The sequence below is a fragment of the Bos indicus x Bos taurus genome, chromosome 23 (genome assembly GCF_003369695.1).
Source record: "Bos indicus x Bos taurus breed Angus x Brahman F1 hybrid chromosome 23, Bos_hybrid_MaternalHap_v2.0, whole genome shotgun sequence".
NCBI lineage: Eukaryota > Metazoa > Chordata > Mammalia > Artiodactyla > Bovidae > Bos > Bos indicus x Bos taurus.
Genome location: NC_040098.1, coordinates 29,512,342 through 29,534,696, shown reverse-complemented (window position 1 = coordinate 29,534,696; position 22,355 = coordinate 29,512,342). Strand labels below are relative to the sequence as shown.

The 22,355-nt window shown below is 42.6% G+C and overlaps 1 protein-coding gene and 2 long non-coding RNA genes across 3 annotated transcripts in view; 2 read left to right on the top strand and 1 right to left on the bottom strand.

Annotated features, from left to right (window-relative positions):
- Nucleotides 1–22,355, top strand: part of LOC113882058 (BOLA class I histocompatibility antigen, alpha chain BL3-6) — a 51,639-nt gene that overhangs the window by 23,489 nt on the left and 5,795 nt on the right. The window lies entirely within an intron of this gene.
- LOC113882072 lies at nucleotides 1,579–9,566 on the top strand. The gene is made up of 3 exons (XR_003508273.1): nucleotides 1,579–2,057; nucleotides 3,156–3,252; nucleotides 9,444–9,566. It is a non-coding gene; the product is annotated as an uncharacterized LOC113882072 (long non-coding RNA).
- LOC113882067 lies at nucleotides 2,781–12,885 on the bottom strand. Its single transcript, XR_003508269.1, has 2 exons — nucleotides 12,357–12,885; nucleotides 2,781–3,099 (listed from the first exon to the last, which is right to left on the bottom strand). It is a non-coding gene; the product is annotated as an uncharacterized LOC113882067 (long non-coding RNA).

Genomic DNA, 22,355 nt, shown 5'->3' with positions numbered 1-22,355 from the left:
AATACTCTTATGTTTCACAGTTTTTAAATCTTGGGATTAGATGAGTTTGCTGCCAATTCACTATTTTGGACTTTATTGAGGCTTTCTGTATTGTATGTTGTGAATTTTTGGACAGTTCCAAATATTCAAAAAGAAGCTACATTCTCTCTGTCTTTGGAATAGAATTTGATACATGTCCACGAGGTTTTCCTTAGTAATTACATCATTTAGGTATTTTGTGTTGATGCTGATTTTTTGACTTTTTGATATGTCATAGACTAGAAAAAAGTCACCCAAAGTTTCCTTTTAGCAATGAGTTTTTGCCCATTTTTCTTGTATTCTGATAGTGAGAGTACACTATGGGCAAAAACTCATCTCTAAAAAGACACTATATAGATCTAATATATATATATTAGGTCTTTCCAGGTTGCACTAGTGGTAAAGAACCCACCTGGCAATGTAGAAGACATAGAGATGCAGGGTCAATCCCTGGGTCAGGAAGAGTCCTTCTCCCTGGAGGAGGGCATGTAAATCCACTCCAGTATTCTTACTTGGAGAATCCCATGGACAGAAGAGCCTGGCAGGCTACTGTTGATAGGGTGGCAAAGAGTAAGACAACTGAAGCGACTTGGCTGCACACATATTGCTTTTTATATTTTGATGTTTTGTCCCTGTATGATTCTTAAGGTGAGTTATATCCTAATTGATGATTATAATTTTTAGTACCGTAAAATAGCCACTGTTTCATTAATAAATTTTTTTTGCCTTGAATCTAATACTTTTTGATAATAAGATCAAAACCACAGACTTCTTTCATTTTGGGTTTAGTTTATATATCTGCCTAGCTATACCTTAATTTTAAATTTAATGCTTTTAAAATTTAATTTTAATTTGTCTAGTTCATATCCTCAGGTAATTTCTTTAGAGCTTGTAGTATTAGTAGCATGTTTCAAAGAGTTTTAAAGGAGGAAAATGCCTTTCTTTCTTTTTGAATACTGTCTATAAATGACATATTGGTGGGGAGAGAATCCTTGGATCATGACCGTTTCTTCAGAACTCCATATTCTACTCTTTGACTCTGACCTTGAAAGCGACCATTTGGAAGCCATCTTGTCCTCTCTGCGTCTTTGGGCTACTGTTAGTGCTCGTGCGCATGTGCAGGAGGTGATGGTGGGAAATCACACCTTTCTCTCAGGAGTTCTCACTGTGACGTCATTACTCTGGCTACCCTGGAAGAAGTTCTGGGTTGAAAAGCTGATCAGTCCTGCAATCAAAAATCAGGCAGAAGAATTTTCAGATATACTTCTTTCTTCAGAGAAAGGACTCAGAGAAGTCAATCATAAAGGAGGGGGTTCTGAACCTAGAAAGCTTCTTTCTTTCTCTATAATGTGTCCTTAGGTTGTGAGCATGGCTGTGACTTCTCAGAGTTCCTTGCTCTTTGTGTGTCATTCACAACAGGCAGGGACGCTGGAGAGGGAATCTAAGTCCAAGATCGGATCAGATCAGATCAGATCAATCGCTCAGTCGTGTCCGACTCTTTGCGACCCCATGAATCGCAGCACGCCAGGCCTCCCTGTTCATCACCAACTCCCGGAGTTCACTGAGATTCACGTCGGTCGAGTCAGTGATGACATCCAGCCATCTCATCCTCACCACATGATAATCTAAGAATGGAACCTAGACTAAAATACAGTCACAGCCAGAGGTCTCCAGATGGTAAAAAGATATTTCATATCTAACAGTGAGGTAAAAAGAATATTGGGAGAGTGTCTCAAAACACTGAGAGTACAAGTGAGGCATTTCCTCAAAAAATTAAAAATATGGTTACCATATGGTCCAGCATTCCCACTTCCTAAAGAATTAAAAGAGAATTTTAATCTCAAAGAGATCTTCGCACTCTCAGGTTCATAGCAGCATTATTCACCCCCGGTGGGATGCAGGAACAGCCCACATGCCCATCGATGGATGAATGGAGAAACAGAATGTGGCAGATGCAGACACTGGAATACTATCCAACCTGAAAAAGGAAGGAAATCATGCCGCGTACTATATCATGGATGAACCTCGAGGACATTAGGGTAAGTGAAAGGAGCCAGTCACAAAGAGACAAGTAATATATGATTCCCTGTATATGAGGTCTCTCAAGCAGTCAAATCCATAGGAACAGAAAGTGATTAGCGGTTGCCAGGTTAGAGAGGAGGGGGAAATGAGGAGCTGCTGTTTAATGGGTACAGAGTTTCAATTTTTCAAAATGGAAAAGTTCTGGAAATCAATTGCATAGTTATTTAACCTAGGAAATCCCATGGACAGAGGAGCCTCGTAGGCTGCAGTCCATGAGGTCGCTAAGAGTTGGACACGACTGAAGTGACTTAGCAGCAGCAGCAGCAGCAACATTAATGATTAACTGACTCACTGGAAAAGACCCTGATGCTGGGAAAGACTGAAGGCAGGAGGAGAAGGGGACAAGAGAGGATGAGATGGCTGGACGGCATCACCAACTCGATGGCCATGAGTTTGAGCAAGCTCCGGGAGTTGGTGATGGACAGGGAGGCTTGGCATGCTACAGTCCATAGGACTGCAAAGAGGCAGACATGACTGAGTGACTGAACTGAACTAAACATTAATGAACTATACATTTAAAAATAGTAAAGATGGTAAATGTCATGTGCTTTTACCACAATAAAAATTTTTTTAACAATTTAAAGAATACTGGGAAAGTGTATCTCAAAGAGGTATCTGTGAGAATGGAGAGAAACAGTGTGGTTTAGGACTAGAAGTTTCAGACTTAGTTTAACAACAGGTGGTGTGCCCAAAGGTACTCTTTAATGAAGCAGCAGGTGGGTTCAGCACTTGTTGGTATATATGCTTACAAGAACCAGTTTAGACTGCACAGGTCTGGGTGTCTCCCGAATTGCTTTCTCGAATTCACTTGAACTTTCATGGTGCCCTGTCATCATTTAAAGTTATATGAGCCCATGTAAGAGAACTTGACCTAGAAGCTGTGGTGTTAAAATTGCTTCTTCTTGGGAATTCCCTGGTGGTCCAGTGGGTAGGACTCCGTGCTTTCACTGCCATCAGCCTGGGTTCAACGCTGGACTTCCCACAAGTCAAGCAGTGTGGCTAAAGAAAAAAAAAAAAAAAACAAGAAAGAATTGTCCTTTTTTCTTTTATTCTAGGAAAATTGATGAGGGATCTGGAATATAAGACAAGTGAGTATCTGGAGGGGATAGTGGCTGAAGTTTGCAGCTTTCCTGTGAAGGTCCATTACTCAAGGTCAGCAATTCTGTTTTAAAATGGAAGGTCTTTGTGTAACTAATGTATCCAAATTCTTTATCCTGATTTCAAAATCAGATTTGCCCAGCTACAGTGATCCCAGATATACAGATGACACCACCCTTATGGCAGAAAGTGAAGAGGAACTCAAAAGCCTCTTGATGAAAGTGAAAGTGAGAATGAAAAAGTTGGCTTAAAGCTCAACATTCAGAAATCGAAGATCATGGCATCTGGTCCCATCACATCATGGGAAATAGACGGGGAAACAGTGGAAACAGTAGCAGACTTTATTTTGGGGGGCTCCAAAATCACTGCAGATGGTGACTGCAGCCATGAAATTAAAAGATGCTTACTCCGTGGAAGAAAAGTTATGACCAACCTAGATAGCATATTCAAAAGCAGAGACATTACTTTGCCAACAAAGGTTCATCTAGTCAAGGCTATGGTTTTTCCTGTGGTCATGTATGGATGTGAGAGTTGGACTGTGAAGAAAGCTGAGTGCTGAGGAATTGATGCTTTTGAACTGTGGTGTTGGAGAAGACTCTTGAGAGTCCCTTGGACTGCAAGGAGATCCAACCAGTCCATTCTGAAGGAGATCAGCCCTGGGATTTCTTTGGAGGGAATGATGGTAAAGCTGAAACTCCAGTACTTTGGCCACCTCATGCGAAGAGTTGACTCATTGGAAAAGACTCTGATGCTGGGAGGGATTGGGGGCAGGAGGAAAAGGGGACAACAGAGGATGAGATGGCTGGATGGCATCACTGACTCGATGGACATGAGTCTGAGTGAACTCCGGGAGTTGGTGATGGACAGAGAGGCCTGGCATGCTGTGGTTCATGGGGTCACAAAGAGTCAGACATGACTGAGTGACTGAACTAAACTGAAGTGGTCCCAGGCCTTATCATTTTCCCTCTCAAGTCTCATGGCACTGCCTGAGGCCTTGAATTTTCTATGTTCTTAACACTCTCTAGATATGGTTGCTAATAGTCTGAACACAAGGTCAAAAGCAGTCTTTGTCCTGGTCCCCTGAGGAGCCTCCCACCGTTGTCATAAAGGCCCAGAACCTATGGGACAAATCTCATTTATATCTTTTGTGAGGCCACACCTTTGTCTCCTTGTCCCCACAGTGAGGATCATCCTGAATTCCCAGACAGCCAATGGCTACCTCTCAGTGTCTCCAGATGGGAAGAGTATGATGTTCACTGGCTTGTGGAGGAACAAATGCCAGCGTGGTCAGAGATTTGATCTGGAGCTCGGGGTGCTGGGCAGTAAGGGCTTCACATGGGGCAAAGTGTACTGGGAAGTGAAAGTGGACAGGATCTGGTGGGAAGCAGAGGAGGAAGAAGACGCAAGGAGATACAGGGCTGGAAGCAGAGGTGTGTTCGGCAGTAGAGATCTTGGTGGATTTACAGGCATCACTGATGGGTATCATTCTCCTGGATATGGAGGGGAGAATGAGGAGTTGGAGGAGAAATGGTTTCAGGAAAATGGAATATGGCCAAAATTCTGCCTGGTGGGGGTGGCAAGAGAGTCAGTGGTGAGAAGGGGATTTCTCAACTTCACCCCCGAGGAGGGGTCTGGACTCTGCAGCTGTCCTCAGCTGGGGTGTCTATATGCACCAGCCCAGGGCCCTTCCAAATCCTGTCCTACTGCCCCCGGCACATTGGAGTCACTCTGGATCATGATGGTGGGAAGGTAACCTTTACCAATGCCAGAACTCAAGAGTTCATCTATGAATTCTCATCTGCCTTCACTGGGAGAATTTTCCCTTTCCTGTGGCTTAACTGCATGAGATCCAAACTCACACTGAGACCCTGAGAGAAGACCTCCTGGCACAGGTTTTTTCATTTATCCTTTGCTCCTTTTCATCGTTCCCAGCTCTCTGCCTCAGCTGCATCATCCCGCTAGGTTTCCAACAAGCTCTCAGATGACTAGAGCCTTACGGCAGAGTTAGGAGTCTCCTGTCCTCACTGCTTTGTCTCTATAATGAAGACGGTAATAGATGATCTTCTTTCTCTAAGGGGAATGGTTGGAGTGTCTTTAAAGTACTTATTAAAATGTGTTAACTATTAATTAATCACTTTTGTTGCCTTTGATTTGGTTCTTCATCTGCTGCCGAGACAAATGTATGAGAATGAGTGACTGCACATAGAATTTCAGCCCCTGCCACAAATAGTAATTGATGACAACATCCATACCGATATTTCCAAAGCACCTTTTCTGCCCCACAATTTCTCCTGTCATCCTTCTAAGCATCCGAGGAAACAGTAAATATTTGGCAATTCATACCCATTTCACATTTGATATGCTATGAGATTTGAGATATCTGGTGTGAGAATTCCTTTATCTGCCGTGTTCTGATAATTTTTGCAATAGGAAGGGGCCAGGGGAAGCCACGTGAGGTTTAGGTGTATGTGAGTTTTTGGAAATCATTTGGTTCTGAAGTAAATTTTATGTCAGCTGTGTTTTGAGATGGTACAAATAGATACTTAGCTTAATATTAAATTAGCAGTCTTACCTATAAGCAGCAGAAAACAAATTTGGCTAATTTTAGAAAACAGGAACTTTGTTAAACATTACGAGGGCATGTGCAGTGCAAAGAGAGAGGGATACATGTGCCTGCCTGCTTGCAAATTCTGGAGGCAGATCCAATGACACCCAGAGAGCTGGGAGCTGGAGTGAGAGGGGGAGGAGGAGGAGGAGTCAGCAGGACTTGAGAGGATCATAGGGATTGTCAGCATATAAACAGACACATGCATGAGTCCAAGCAAATGGAGAGTGGATATTATCTGGTGGGAGGCAGAGGATGAAGAAGTAATTACTATAGATGGGAATGGAGCCAGAGGTGTGTTTGGCAGTAGCTATCCCAGTGGATTCAGACCCAACTGATGAGTATATTTCTCCTGGATAGAGAAATGAGAATGAAGAGTTGAGGAGGGAATGGGCTCAGGAAATCAGTGGATTTCCTAGTTCTTCGTGGAACTAACTCCTAAATCAAAATCTGGCATAAGTGCACCAGATTGCCAGAGTATAGGATGCCTGCCTGTGCCCCAGCAACAACAAAAGGTTAGGGAAGTATGTTTTCAGCTTCTGTAATAAGACATGGTCTCTCAAGACTCATGTAAGCCAGCATTCTCAAGGCATGGGAGCAGAGGCTAGGTGCCAACAAGATGTGGGGAAATTTGCTCTGATAGCTCAGTGTTTAAGAATGTTTTGTTGAGGGACTTCCTTAGTGGTACAGTGGGTAAGAATCTCCCTGCCAATGCAGAGGTCACGGGTTATGATCCCTGATCCGGAAAGATTCCACATGCCACAGAGCAACTGACCCCATGTGCTGCACCTACTGAAGCCCCGGGCCCAGAGCCTGTGCTCTGCAACACGAGAAGCCATGGCAGTGAGAGGCCAGTGCACTGCAGCTAGAGAGTAGCCTCTAGCTCTCTGAAAGCAGAGAAAGCCCACGTGCAGCAATGAAGACCCGGGTGAAAGGTAAAAATTAATTTTTTAAAAAAACCTTTCTCCCTGAGGAGAGATTGCTTTCCCTGGCAGGAGCAAGCCTTTGATATGCAAACTAACTAATCCAGAGCCCTCCATCCCCTATCTGGCCTTGGACCCCAAAAGGCAGTATTCCTCTACCTCTGTGAGTTGGGGGCTACCCTGATGGCTCAGTCAGTAAAGAATCCACCTGCAATGTAGGAGGCCACCCCCAACGCAAGAGACCACCTGCAACGCAGGAGCCCCAGGTTTGATCCCTGGAAATGGCAATCCACCCCAGGATTCTTGCCTGGGAAATCCTATGGACAGAGGAGCCTGGCAGGCTACAGAGGCCAGGGTTGCAAGAGTCAGATATGACTTGGCAACTAAACCACTACCACCACCAGTGATACCAGGGCTAGGTACCAGACAACTAAAGACCATCTCTAACCCAAAGCCAGCTGAAATTATTCATACCAGCCAATCCTAATCTGTTTACCCTGCCCTGCCTTGACTTTCCCAAAGACCCACTAAAGGTCCTAGCCTTTATCTTCCTTTCATCTTTGCCAAGCTGACAGATTTTAATTTTTCTTTCCACTTTTCCTTTCATAGTCTCATTTTTCCAACCTATTAATAATAAATTATTTGGTATTTGCATTTCTTCTTTTCCAAACTATTTTCTTATAATCTTTATTTTTCACTTGCAATGTAAGAATTTTAAAATATTGAATTTAAGGAAGAAGAAAAATCAGCCTCCTGACCCCAGGTAACAGGTGTGTCACTCACAGCTGACCTCAGTGTTATTTGAAGCTAGCCTGGTACTCACAGCTAGGCCATGTAATTCTCTTTGGAATAAACTATTTTATAAAATACCAATATCAAACAAGGATACACTGAAACCATAATAAAGTGACACAAAATAAGACAAGACTATGCATAATTTTGCTTCAGCGCAGAGAACACAGGATACAGTGCAACTCAGAAAGTACTGAACATCCCGTCCTGGGTAACATGAGTGACGGCTGCTTCTTTACCAACCGCTGCTTTACCCTTGCTCTAGTCTGCCCTCCTTATAGATAAGCCTGATTAGAACACCCAGTCATGTAACTGACCATGCTCCTGGCAATACTCAATTTAGAGTAAACCTTTCTTTTATCCAATCAGAGCCCAAATTCCACAATAACACATTCTTTCTTATACTTTCATTCTAAAATGTCCTATGATTTCCCACGATGTGTGCCCTCCTTTGCTGTATCAGCAGTAAACACAGTGTGTTCAACTAGGCGTGTACCTGGCGGTCTCTGGCTGAAAAATATCTGGCTGACATATGCTAACCTTTTGTCTGTCAGATTTGTTATGTGTCTTTGAATTTGATTATGGACATGTGTTTGCATGGTTGTAAGTTTGTAGTTGCCATAGAAAGTTTAGTTTTTCTTGGTGGTTTTTTTTTTATCTTTGGGTCAGGCTTAGAAAATTCTTCATTCTGCAATTGTGAAAACTCTATGTATATTTTCATTTAAGTAGAGACGATGAGGAGGATGGTGTCCAAGGGTGAAAGGAAACAAAAAGCTGAAACTGGGGGCAGGTACCACTTTACACACACTACAGGGAGGAATAACAGGTAAAGAATTCTGAGGTGGTGGAATGCTAGGGTTTACATCTTCTGCTTTGTATTTCCTAACTATGTAGGACCTACAGGGTATTTTACAATGGGGTATTCAATAAGTGCTTTCTCGTGGCTAAGTGAAGACATAAGTGCTTGTTTATGTTTACCAGGTTAGCAAAAACGACACCAAGAGTCTCAATGTAATATAGACCAAAATTGGCTCCAATGATGGGTGTTTTTGAAAACTGATGAACTTGAAGTTATAGATTATATTTTGGTTAATGTCTGTGCACTCTAGATGTTAAAGAAAATGAAAGCATTAGTCACTCTATCATATCCGACTCTTTGCAACCCTCTGGGCTGTAGCCTGCCAGGCTCCTCTGTCCTTGGAATTCTCCAGTCAAGATTACTGGAGTGAGTAGCCATTCCCTTCTCCAGGGGATCTTCCCAACCTAGAAATGAAACCCAGGTCTCCTGTATTGCAGGCAGATTAAATTTTCTGGACTTCTGTACTTTAAGGTGATTCTAAGACCCACAAAAATAAATGTATAAAGATAATTTCAGTGTACTTCAATCTGTGAGTCATACAATATCTCGGGAGAATGAAAACTAAAACACTTAGATATGTTCTGTCAAATATGGCAGCTACTAGGCACGTCTGTGTGTGTGTAAGTCACTCAGGCATGTCCAACTCTTTGTGACCCCATGTACTGTAGCCCACCAGGCTCCTCTGTCTTTGGAATTTTCCAGGCAAAATTACTGAAGTGAGTAGCTATTCTGTTCTCCAGGGGATCTTCCCAACCCAGGGGTGGAACCCTGGTCTCCTGCACTGCAGAAGGATTATATACCATCTGAGCCACCAGGGAAGCCTCCTAGCCACATATGGCTATTTAAATTTAAATGAAATTAAATAAAAATTCAACTGCTCAATGACATTAGCCACATTTAAAGTGCTCAATAGCTCAGTAGCTAGCACCTCATGGAAAGTCACAGACTAGAACTTTGAGCAGACCTAGAACTTTGAGTAGCACTATTATTTTTGCTATTATTGGGCTTCAAATAAGGTGCATTAGACCCATTTAAAACCAAAGGGCCAATATTATTTCTCACACAGATCACATTTCTATCTGGGATATGGATCAATATTAAGCTGGCATCAACAAATTCATTATTTAACTTATATGCTGAGTACATCATGAGAAACACTAGGCTGGAAGAAGCACAAGTTGGAATCAAGATTGTGAGGAGAAATATCAATAATCTCAGATATGCAGATGACACCACGCTTATGGCAGAAAGCGAAGAACTAAAGAGCCTCCTGATGAAAGTGAAAGAGGACAGTGAAAAAGTTGGCTTAAAGCTTAACATTCAGAAAACTAAGATCATGGCATCTGGTCCCATCACTTCATGGGAAATAGATGGGGAAACAGTGCAAACAGTGTCAGACTTTATTTTTTGGGCTCCAAAATCACTGCAGATGGTGACTGCAGCCATGAAATTAAAAGATGCTTGCTCCTTGGAAGAAAAATTTATGACCAACCTAGACAGCATATTAAAAAAGAGAGATATTACTTTGCCAAGAAAGGTCCATCTAGTCAAGACTATTGTTTTTCCACTAGTCATGTTTGGATGTAAGAGTTGGACTATAAAGAAAGCTGAGCCCCAAAGAATTGATGCTTTTGAACTGTGGTGTTGGAGAAGACTCTTGAGAGTCCCTTGGACTGCAAGGAGATCCAACCAGTCCATTCTAAAGGAGATCAGTCCTGAATATTCATTAGAAGGACTGATTCTGAAGCTGAAACTCCAATACTTGGCCACCTGATGCGAAGAACTGACTCATTTGAAAAGACCATGATGCTGGGAAAGATTGAAGGTGGGAGGAGAAGGGGACGACAGAAGATGAGGTGGTTGGATGGCATCACTGACTCAATGGACATGAGTTTGAGTAAACTCCGGGAGTTGGTGATGGACAGGGAGGCCTGATGTACTGCTGCAGTCCATGGGGTCGCAAAGAGTCGGACACGACTGAGTCATTGAACTGAACGGAAAAGAACAAATTCAAAATGGGTCATGAATGAATTTCTCTCTCTTGTCTTCAGGCACAAACTGTCCCCATTCCAAAGGGGAAACACCTGTCATCCAACTCCCTGTCTATATGGAGACACTCTGGCATCAAATTTCTAGGGGTAAGTTCTCTTTTAGAAGAGCCGAGAGGCAGAGCCCCAATAAGTAAAGGTTTGGGAGGCAGGGAGTCCAGTTCCAGAAGAGGTATTCTCAGAAGTGAAGAGGAGGCAAAGAGGTAGTGGCGGTTTAGTTGGTAAGTTGTGTCTAACTCTTAAGACCCCATGGACTGTAGCCTTCCAGGTTCCTGTGCCCATGGGATTCTCCAGGCAAGAATACTGAAGTGGGTTGCCATTTCCTTCTCCAGGGGATCTCCCCGACACAGGAATTGAACCTGGGTCTCCTGCATGGCAGGCAGATTCTTTACCGACTGAGCTACAGGGGAAGCCGCCAGCTTGTAGTCTCCCTGCTTTACTCAGAACAGAAATTCTCAAAGTCTGGTCTATGGAACCCTTGAAGTCTCTGAGATCCAATTATGGGTCAAAACTACTTTCATAACATTACCAAAAATTTATTCACCTTTTTTTTAGTTTATTTATTTTATTTTGGCTGTACAGGGTCTTCATTGAGGTATTGGGGCTTTCTCTAGTTGCAGAGCCTGGGCTCTAGAGTGTATAGGCTCATCAGGTGGGATCCTAGTTCCCCAACAGAGACTGAACTCACGTCCCCTATCATTGGAAGGTAGATTAGTAACCACTGCTCTACCAGGGAAGCCCCTACCTTTTCCACTGTGCTGACATTTGCGCTGAGGTAAAACTTAGCAGAAGTGAGGGTTATTTCACCAAACAGCAATAGCAGTTATTGTATTCTTCACCACCATTCAGTTGCAGAATAGAAAAGCAAGTTTCACTGAAAAATATCCAGGTTGTAGTATTAAAAATTATTAAGTTGCTACAGTCACCAATCTTAAGTCCACATTTTAGAATATTTGATAAGATGAAATGGGAAGTACACATAAAAGTCCTTCTGCTATATTCTAAAGTACCATGGCCCAAGGAAAATCATTATTCTGAGTTGACTTAGCTCCTTTTTTTATGGAATGCCATTTTCACTTTGAGAATGAAGAACAGGAAAACTATGATTGCTTACATTTAGTTATTTTGGCATAATGAATGGGAGCTTCTCCCTTCTAGAATATCAACTGATACTATTTTTTGCCGATGATAAAATGCAAGCTCTCATGAGAAAATTAATCTTGACAGATTCCCAGTACCGACAAATTTTTCTAGTGTCAACTGTGGTGATATTAACAAATGTGATTGTTTGATAATCTTAAATGTTAATACTTTAAAATCATACAACTTGGTGAAACAATACACTACTTAAAAAAAAATCACGCATTAGTACAATATTCACTCAATGTTCAGGACAGACCTTATATTCGTATGCAACAGATTTGGAAATACTCAGTGGCAGTTATGGGTTATCACTGAAAATAAGACGCTACCTTTAAGCTGCTACCACTTGTTTAGTGTTGTATCAAAGTGGGAACCACAGTTATTTGAAAATGTTATTCAAGATACTTCTGTTACCTATTTGTGTGAGGCTGGATTTTTTAATATACTCAATCAAAAAGATTAAAAACAGAAGCAGATATGCAGTCTTCAGTTTTTCAATGAGACATACAAGAAAAGAATGTCAACTTTTGAAAGAATGTAAAATCTAGAAAAGATCACTTCTCACTACACTGTTTTATTTTGAAAATGGTGATTTTTTTTTCATAAAAATGTCTTTTCATGTAATGGGTTATTAATATAATAGTTGAATCAATAGATTTCTGTTTATATTTCTAACACGGTAAATGTTCACAGATGTAACCCATATAAATGGTATTGTCTTTGAGGTCCCAGGTCCTAGGTCCATAGACAGATTCTGAAACCGCAAGTTTTGTCAACTGCTGACTTACCCAGCCGCTGGGCCAGGACTCAGGGAGACCATGTAACAGGGTCCTCCAGGCAGGAGTAGCAGGGTCAGGGCAAAGTCCCAGGTCACCGAGCAAGGCGATCGGGATCTTAGGCCACCTTCTGGCCTAAGGTGATGTCTGGGGGATGGGAAGGTAAGTGTCGAGTAGGGGGAGGGGTTCCCCATCTCTCTGGAGTTTCACTTTCTCTTCTCTCAAACTGTGTCGGGCCTTTCTGCCTGGATACTCATGACGAGTTCCCAGTTCTCACTCCCATTGCCTATCCGGTTTCTAGAAGCCAATCAGAGCCCTTCCTTGGTTTTAGGGTCTCTACCGATCTGCCTGCGCTGATTTTCTCCTCGGATTTGAATGATAGAGGCTTTAGGAAATCAAGGATTCCGCTGCTCTCAGAGTCCCTGCCTCTGACCAAAATCTGGGGGAGCGGTGCTCTGCAAGGGGGAGGAGCAGAGGACTGCCCCCGGAGGCGCAGGACCCCCAAGAAAGGCGGGTTTCCCCCACCTCACACTTTCCCCCCCGACAGACCCCACACATACCCCGGCTAAGAAGAGCCTGCAGTGCTTTTGTTCGTTTTGGGTTTGTTTTTGTTTTTGTTTTTTTTCGGGTTTTGTTCCAGAATCGGCTGATTGTGCGCAGCTGGAAAGCCTGGCTCAGCTGCGGCCTGTGGGGCCCTGGGCAGCCTCCCTCTCTGGGACCGCTGACTCCAAACCCTGGGTCATTATCGGAGTCAGAGTTAGATTTGAAAGGGGAGGGATCAGGTCTCAGGGATTCAGACATCAGGTCTCTGTCTGTTATGTTCCACGAAGGAGATGAAGAGGCTGGGGTCCTGGGCTCTTAGGACTCAGGGCAGAAGAGTACTCTTCAAGGCTTCAAAGGGTGGGAGGTGTGTGATGCCTGGAGAGGAGGGGAACCCCCCTTGGTGTCCTTAAGTGTAGGTCTAGGGAGGCGGAAGGTCCTTTTCCTGCCTCTGGAAAATGTTAGGGGGACCCCTGGCCCAGGCTCATGCCTGATCTCCTTGTCACCCTTGTGGCCTCCAGGCTCCACTCCAGGTCCTGTCCTTTGATCTCCAGGAACCACCTTCATGGCCACCAGCTGGGCAGATCTTTTTCCCAAGCTGTTGGGGCAGTCTTTCTGACAGAGCCCTCCCTGCTGTTTTAGCAAATAAATGGACAATGTCCCAGTACCCCTGACTGTGAGCTGAGGATGAGCTCTCCCTTCCTTGAGTCTCCCTGCCCCACCGCCGCCCCCAGCATCGTGTATGGGGGTGTGTGAAGTGGGGACTGAGGTGGGGGTATTTCTCTGGAAGAAAGGAATTCTTTTAATCTCCTGTGCTCTCTCCTTTTCTCTTTTCCCTTCTTCCACCTGTACTTGAGTCACAGCATACCTGCATGGATGTGAGAGTTGGACTATAAAGAAGCTAAGCGCTGAAGAATTGATGCTTTTGAACTGTGGTGTTGGAGAAGTATCTTGAGAGTCCCTTGGACAGCAAGGAGATCCAACCAGTGAATCCTAGAGGAAATCAGTCCTGAATATTCGTTGGAAGGACTGATGCTGAAGCTGAAACTCCAGTATTTTGGCCACCTGATGCAAAGATTTGACTCATTTGAAAAGACCCTGATGCTGGGAAAGATTAAAGGTGGGAAGAGAAGGGGACAACAGAGGATGAGACAGTTGGATGGCATCACCGACTCAGTGGATATGAAAGAAAGTGAAAGTGAAGTCTCTCAGTCGTATCTGACTCTCTGCGACCCCGTGGACTGTAGCCCACCAGGCTTCTCCATCCATGGAATTTTCTAGGCAAGAGTACTGGAGTGGGTTGCCATTTCCTTCTCCAGGGGATCTTTCCGACCTGGGGATCGAACCCTGGTCACCCGCATTGCGGGCAGAGCTTTACAGTCTGAGCCACCAGGGAATCCCCAATGGATATGAGTTTGAGTAAACTCCGGGAGTTGGTGATGGACAGGGAGGCCTGGCTTGCTGCAGTCCATGGGGTTGCAAAGAGTCGGACATGACTGAGCAACTGAACTGAATTGAACTGAACTGATACATGAAATTTCAGAAAAATACCAAAAACATAAGTATAGCTTACCACCAAAATATAGAGCTGACACCTGTGTGTTTATCATCCCAGTGGAAAAGAGAGCCTTTACCAGCGCCCAGGCCAGAAGTCCCTGTGCCTCTCCCCACACAGACCCCACCTCCCCGTGTTCATGTCCACTCAGTGACCCTCCCCCACACGCTCCCCTCTGGTTCCTCCCCACTTCCTCCCCCTCCACACCCCTGGCCTCCATCCCATAATGTCAGTGTTTCCTGCCTCTCTGCACTTCTCCAGGAGCCTCCCCACCTTTATAGGCACTTTGGGATCTCCTCTCCTTCCTCTTCCTCCCCTCTTCTACCGCATCCTAGGAATGGAGGTTCCAGAGCTGATTCCCCAGAAGGAGAGTCTATAAGTCTGGCAGTAGTCAGATGAAGTGACAGTTCTTGGGCTTCGAGGTCCCATCCCTTGATTTGAGGACATGCTGTATGTTTGTGGGGTCCACTTTGGACCTGGCATAACAGCCTGGATATCTGATCCTCTCTGAGGCCAAAGTCCTTGGTTATTTAATGGGGAGAGAAATGTCCATGTCAGCGTGTATTTTGGGTGACAATTCAGGCTTTGAATTTGACACTGAATGGACACCAGCTTGTGAGCATAGCACTGACCCATTGCTGGGAGCCTAAGGAGAGCCTGGGCAGGTCTCTGGTAAGGAGGTCAAAGGGGAGCTCAGGTGTCCAGTCATCAGCTCTGTGGCCACACGGGGTCACGACCGCTGTTCCCTCTCCAGTTCTGCTCAGGGAAGGCAGAGGATGCATTGTCGTCTGAGTCAGACAGAGGTGGCTGTCCTGGCCCAGTGAGGGGGTGAAGGTGCTTTCTGAGCAGCTCTGGGGTCAGGCTCGAGGGTACAGCAAGGATTAGAGGAGAGGAGAGCGCTGGAGCCCTGCCTGTATCTCAGGTTTCCATCTTTTCTCTCCAGTCTCCTGTCTGAAGCTCATTGATGAAAACATCCTGAAAAGTTAATAATTGCTTCTTCCACTTCCTGTTCATTTCTAGCTGATATTAAAATGTGTTTTCATTTTAGTATAGTTTGAGATTTACAAACAAGTAGCAAAGTCAGTATACAGTTACTATATATCCCACACTCTGTGACGACATTTTATACCACCATCATACATTCCTCACAGCTGATGACCAATATTAATAGTGTTACTAAACTCCAGAATTTATTTGGACTTCATTAGTTTTCCTTTAACCTGACCCAAGATCCTATGAAAGACACATATTAAGTCTGAATTTAGTCTCCTTTGTTCTCTTCTGGATGTGACAGTCACACCGACTTCTCTTGTTCTTGATGACTTTGATGTATTGGGGAGTACTGCTCAGAGACATAGTAGAACATCTTTCCATTTGACTGGGGCAAAGGGTTTTGGGGAAGAGGACCACAGAGATGAGTGACATTCTCCAGTCACCAAGGGTATACACTGTCCACTGGGATATTACTGATAAGTTCACTTCATCACGTAGCTAAGGTACATTTCCTAGGTTTCTGTGTGAACTTCTATTTTTACTTTCCCACTCCTCACCCTGTGATCTTTAGAAGAAAGTCACTATGTGCAGCTCACACTTAAGGGGCACTCTGATATACACATTGGTGTGCAGAGGTTTGTGCAAATATGTTTTCAAATGAATTCGAGAAATACTAGATTGATCAGTAGACAGGATGGAGAGTTTCTGTGTAGCTTCATTAGAAACTGCTGACTCTCATTTTTCAAGGCTGCGCTGCTTCCTATTCCTCCCCCAGTGAGTGAGGGTTTCTGCTGCTCTATGTCCTTCTGCTGCTCCAACCTTGGCATCACCAGTTCTTGGACTATAGATGTGCCATCAGGTGTGATGCACATGGCTGTCTTTGTAATTTACATTTCCTAACAACATAAGATGTTTAGCATCTTTTCATATACATTTCCATTGTTATATCTTCTAGAAGAGGTGTCTATTCAAACTTTATTTTTGAAGAGTTATTTTCATTTTGTTGAGTTGAAGACTTCTATGTATATTCTAAAACACGTCCTTTATCAGATATGTGAATTTACAATAATTTCTCCCAGGCTCTGGCCTGAGCTCTTTTACTGATCTACCAGTATTCATTAATGAACAGTATACTTTTCTGGAAAGAAAAATGAAAAAATTTTAACTGCAATTGTTTCTGAGTAGAGGACTTGAGTGAATGGGGAATGAGGGGAAGAACATGAATTATTTATTTTTGTATATGCTTGAGTATCTTTTCAATTCTCTTGTGTGCTGGTAAATAATGCTTTCAATAATTACATGAAAATCCCTTACATTTGTAAACACTTGACAGATCACCCTCAGCTCATGCACTAGGATGTACATTCTGATCCTCTAGCTGAGCTGGAGCTCACCATGCGACTGTGTTGTTCTCCTGTTGGACATAAGTCATCTCACAGAAGATCAGCATCAGACAAGGACATCTGAGTGCATGACACAGAGAGACAAAACAAGAACACGACAGCATTCTGTACAAGCTCAGACCAACCAGGCAGCACGGTGCCCCTCACCGTGGACCAAACCTCTCCCTGTGCTGATCTAGAGACCACTGCTTCCTCCCAGTCACAGCTGTATCCTCGCTCTAGTCTGCCCTCCCTATGGCAGAGGCTCACTGAGGTGCCCAGGCATAGAATTGCCCCCACTTCCTGACCACACCCAATCTAGAGTGAGCCAGTCTCGCACAGACGCTTCTCAAAATCAAAGCCCACATCCTCTATATCAGCGGTCCTCAACTTTTTGGCACCAGCAACTGATTTCATGGAAGACAGTTGTTCATGGATCAGGGGTGGGAGGAATGGTTTCAGGATGATTTAAGCACAGTATTTTTTTTTTTTTTTAAGCACAGTATTTTTATTGTACACTTTTTTTCTAACCTAATGTTGGCACTGATCTGACGGGAGGTACCGGGCCAAGCTCAGAGTTTAGGGACTCCTGGCTGTGTATGTTCTAGCACCTTACAAGGACACTATCGTCCCTGATACTGTGTAATCTCCCTCGCTGTATCCAGTATAAATCCAACTTGATTGCCCACAGATTTGCTTCTTGTGGTCTTTGGCTGAAGAACATTGAGACATGTTACCTGTTTGCCAAAAGTGTTTATGTGTCTCCATTGGAGTAGGGGCATATGTTTGTATCCTGTGAGTGTCTGATTGACATAGGAAAGATTTATATGTTTTGATGGCTTTTAATCTTTGGGTCATAAAACTCTTCATTCCACAAGTGTAAAAATTTCATGTATATTCTTATCTAGGAGAGAGGAGTCCAAGGGTGAAGGGAAACAGAACTGATGGAATTTGGGGTGAAAGTATAGCAAGAACTGTAAGTAAAAAGTAGTAAGGTGGTGGATTCTAACATTGCATCTTTTGCTTCACAACTTTACAAGTATTTACAAGTCCCACAAAGTTTTGATATCTATTGTGTTTAATAAACACTTTCTCTTGAGCTAAATGAAGACTTCTGTGTGTCGTTATGTTTACCAAGTTAAGGAAAACACCAGGAGCTCAAAGATTATATCCAGTGATGAGCAGTTTTGAACACTTAAGACCTTAAGGTGATAAACCATGGTTTGGCCCATGTCTGAACACGCTGTCTGTTAAAATACACATTAGAGAAACTTTCAGAGCATGTTGTATTTTAAAGCTATATCTAAGACCTGCACAGACAAATCTGTGACTTCAATATTAAGATTATTTTAATGTGCATCAACCTATGAGTCACATAGTATCTTTTAGGGGAAAGAGGAGTTAATTAACAACATTCTAGATATGCATTGACCAATATGCTAGCTAGTAGCCACATATTGCTATTTAAATTAAATAAAAGTGCTCAGCACAACAGACACTTTAAGGTGCTACATAGCCTCATGTAGCTACTGGCTACTTAACTGGACAGCACAGACATAGAAAATTCTTTCACCACAGAATGTTCTGTTGGAATGGACGGCTCTTCATGATTTGTTGGCCTCAGTTCAGGTGCATTAGACCACGTGAGATGAAAGCACCAATAATATTTTTCTTAGACACTATCAGATTTCTGTCTTGGATATGAATACATATTAAGCTGGTGTGTAACAAAGTCAAACTAGGTTATGAGTATGTCTGGCGCCTTTAGGTACAAACTGTTCCCAGTTCCGAAGGGGAAATACCTGTCCCCCCACCTCCCTTCCCAGACTGATGACACTCTCTGGCATCACTTTCTAGAGGGTGAGTTCTCTCCTAGAGGAGCCCAGGGGCAGGGCCCTCAGTTAAGTTTGGGGAGGCACGGAGTCCAGCTCAGGTAAAAGCATTTTCCAAAATGAAGAGGAGACAAAGGCGGGGATCAGATGGGAGACGCCCTGGTTCATTCAGAACAGGAGTTCTCAGAGTGTGGTCTGTGGAACCCGTTGATCTGTGGTCTGTTCAACTGTGGAAAGGGTCACTGAGATCGTTTCATGAGATCCCTGAGGTGAAAGCTTTTGGCTTTCTCGGATATTATTTGGCTTCTCACTATGTTGACATTTGCTTTGATGTATAACAGCAGTAATGGAGACTATGGTAGCAAACTTAACTAGTAATTATTTTCACCAAAACTTTCTTGTAGAAAAAAAGAAAACTAATAATCAGGTTTGCTTTAAAACATCCAGAATGACACATTAAAAATTCTTATCTGTCCTTAATAAACCAAAATGGAAAAAATGTGAAAAAGAATATACATATACAATGTATAAGTCAATCACTTTGCTGTACAGCAGAACTTAATATTATAAATCAAATATTCTTCAATAAAATATATTTTTTAAATAAAATAAATAAAAATGTTTATGTTTCCTAATCATCATTCTTAAATACACATTTAAAAGTATCTTCTGTGATGACATGGAAAGTACACATCGAACACTTCTACTACATTTCAAAGTCCTATGGCCCAAGGGAAAACTCTGTGAACTGAACTAACCTCTTTTTCATGGAACATGACTGTTACTTTAAAGAATGAATGACAAAGAAAGATCTGTATAATTTAGTGAAACAATGTATTACTTTGTAAAATTCTTATATTACTGCAAGAGATGCTCAATGTGCAAAATAGGCTGATGGATTTTACTGTAACAGAATAGAAAATAGTCAATGATATTGTTTCAGGTCCACTGTGGAAAAAACCTTTGAGAAACTATAATTTGTACAGTTTTAGTTTTGTATCCAAGATGAACATCCACAATTATCTGAAAAGATTATTAAAAAATGCTACTCCTACGTATGTGTGGGCTTTTTCACTTTCATAGACTTCAATCAAAATAATGAACTCAATGCAGACGCAAATTTGAAAATCCAGTGGTCTTCTAGTGAAAGAAACAAGAAAGATACTTGGAAAAAATGTAAAAAGCTCTATGCTTCTCACTACCCTGTTTATTTTGGGAAATAGTCATTCATATTAAATGCATGGGTTATTAATATTATTCTAAACAAACTAACAAAAAGTGTATTATTCATAGTATGGAAAATATGCATAGAAGTGGCCACATAATACTATCCTTGGGGTCCTCACTAATTTGTAAGATTGTGTAGATATTTTAATCAAAATCACAAACAGCCCCAGAGCTAGGATTCGGGGAGAAAGTGAGACAAAGAGTTCTCAGTGCATGAGGGGAACTCAGTTCAGTCGCTCAGTCATGTCCAACTCTTTGTGACCCCATGGACTGCAGCACGCCAGGCTTCCCTGTCCATCACCATCTCCTGAATCTTGCTCAAACTTATGTCCACTGAGTTGGTGATGCCCTCCAACCATCTCATCCTCATCCCCTTCTCCTCCTGCCTTCAATCTTGCCCAGGGTCTTTTCTAATAAATCAGTTCTTCACATCAGGTGGCCAAAGTATTGGAGCTTCAGCTTCAGTCCTTCCAATGAATATTCAGGACTGATTTCCTTTAAGATTGACTGATTTGTTCTCTTTGCAGTCCAAGGGACTCTCAAGAGTCTTCTTCAACACCACACTTCAAAAGCATCAATTCTTTAGCGCTCAGCTTTCTTTGTAGTCCAACTCTCACATCCATACATGACTATTAGAAAAACCATAGCTTTGATTAGACAGACCTTTGTTAGCAAAGTAATGTTTCTTTTCAATATGCTATCTGGGTTGGTCATAGATTTTCTTCCAAAAAGCAAGCATCTTTTAATTTCATGGTGGCAGTCATCATCTGCAGTGATTTTGGAACCCCCCAAAATAAAGTCTTTCACTGTTTCCATTGTTTCCCCATCTATTTGCCATGACGTGATGGTACCAGATGCCATGATCTTAGTTTTCCGAATATTGAGCTTTAAGCCAACTTTTTCACTCTCCTCTTTCACTTTCATCAAGAGGCACTTTAGTTCTTCTTCACTTTCTGCCATAAGGGTGGTGTCATCTGCATATCTGAGTTATTGAAATTTCTCTTGGAAATCTTGATTCCAGCTTGTGCTTCATCCAGCCCACCATTTTGCATGATGTACTCTGCATATAAATTAAAAAGCAGGGTGACAATAAAAAGCCTTGACCCACTCCTTTCCCAATTTGGAACCAGTCTGTTGTTTCATGTCCTGGTTCTAGCTGTTGCTTCTTGACCTGCATACAGTTTTTTCAGGAGGCGGGTCAGCCCGTCTGGTATTCCCATCTCTTTAAGAATTTTCCACAGGTTTTGTAATCCACATGGTCAAAGGCTTTGACGTAGTCAATAAAGCAGAAGTAGATATTTTTCTGGAACTCTCTTGCTTTTTTGATGATCCAGAGGATAATGGTAATTTGATCTCTGGCTCCTCTAGCTTTACTAAATCCAGACTAAACATCTGAAAGTTCACGGTTCACGCACTGTTGAAGCCTGGTTTAGAGAATTTTGAGCATTACTTTGCTAGCATGTGAGATGAGTGCAATTGTATGGTAGTTTGAAGATCCTACCTAACAGGATTTGAAATAACTCAACTGGAATTCCATCACCTCCACTAGCTTTGTTCGTAGTGATGCTTTCTAAGGCCCACTTGACTTCACATTCCAGGATGTCTGGCTCTACCATTTTGATTACTGGGTCGTGAAGATCTTTTTTGTACAGTTCTTCTATGTATTCTTGCCACCTCTTCTTAATATCTTCTACTTCTGTTAGGTCCATACCATTTCTGTCCTTTATCGAGCCCATCTTTGCATGAAATGTTCCCTTAGTATCTCTAATTTTCTTGAAGAGATCGCTAGTCTTTCCCATTCTGTTGTTTTCCTCTATTTCTTTGCATTGATCGCTGAGGAAGGCTTTCTTATCTCTTCTTGCTATTCTTTGGAACTCTGCATTCAGATGCTTATATTTTTCCTTTTTACCTTTGCTTTTCGCTCCTCTTCTTTTCACAGCTATTTGTAAGGCCTCCCCAGACAGCCATTTTGCTTTTCTGCATTTCTTTTCCACGGGGATGGTCTTGATCCCTGTCTCCTGTACAATGTCACGAACCTCAGTCCATAGTTCATCAGGCACTCTATCTATCAGATCTAGGCCCTTAAATCTATTTCTCACTTCCACTGTATAATCATAAGGGATTTGACTTAGGTCATACAACATTCAGAAAACAAAGATCATGGCATCCTGTCCCATCACTTCATGGGAAATAGATGGGGAAACAGTGGAAACAGTGTCAGACTTTATTTTTTGGGGCCTCAAAATCACTACAGATGGTGACTGCAGCCATGAAATTAAAAGACGCTTACTCCTTGGAAGGAGTGTTATGACCAACCTAGATAGCATATTCAAAAGCAGAGACATTACTTTGCCAACAAAGGTCCGTCTAGTCAAGGCTATGGTTTTTCCTGTGGTCATGTATGGATGTGAGAGTTGGACTGTGAAGAAGGCTGAGCGCCAAAGAATTGACGCTTTTGAAGTGTGGTGTTGGAGAAGACTCT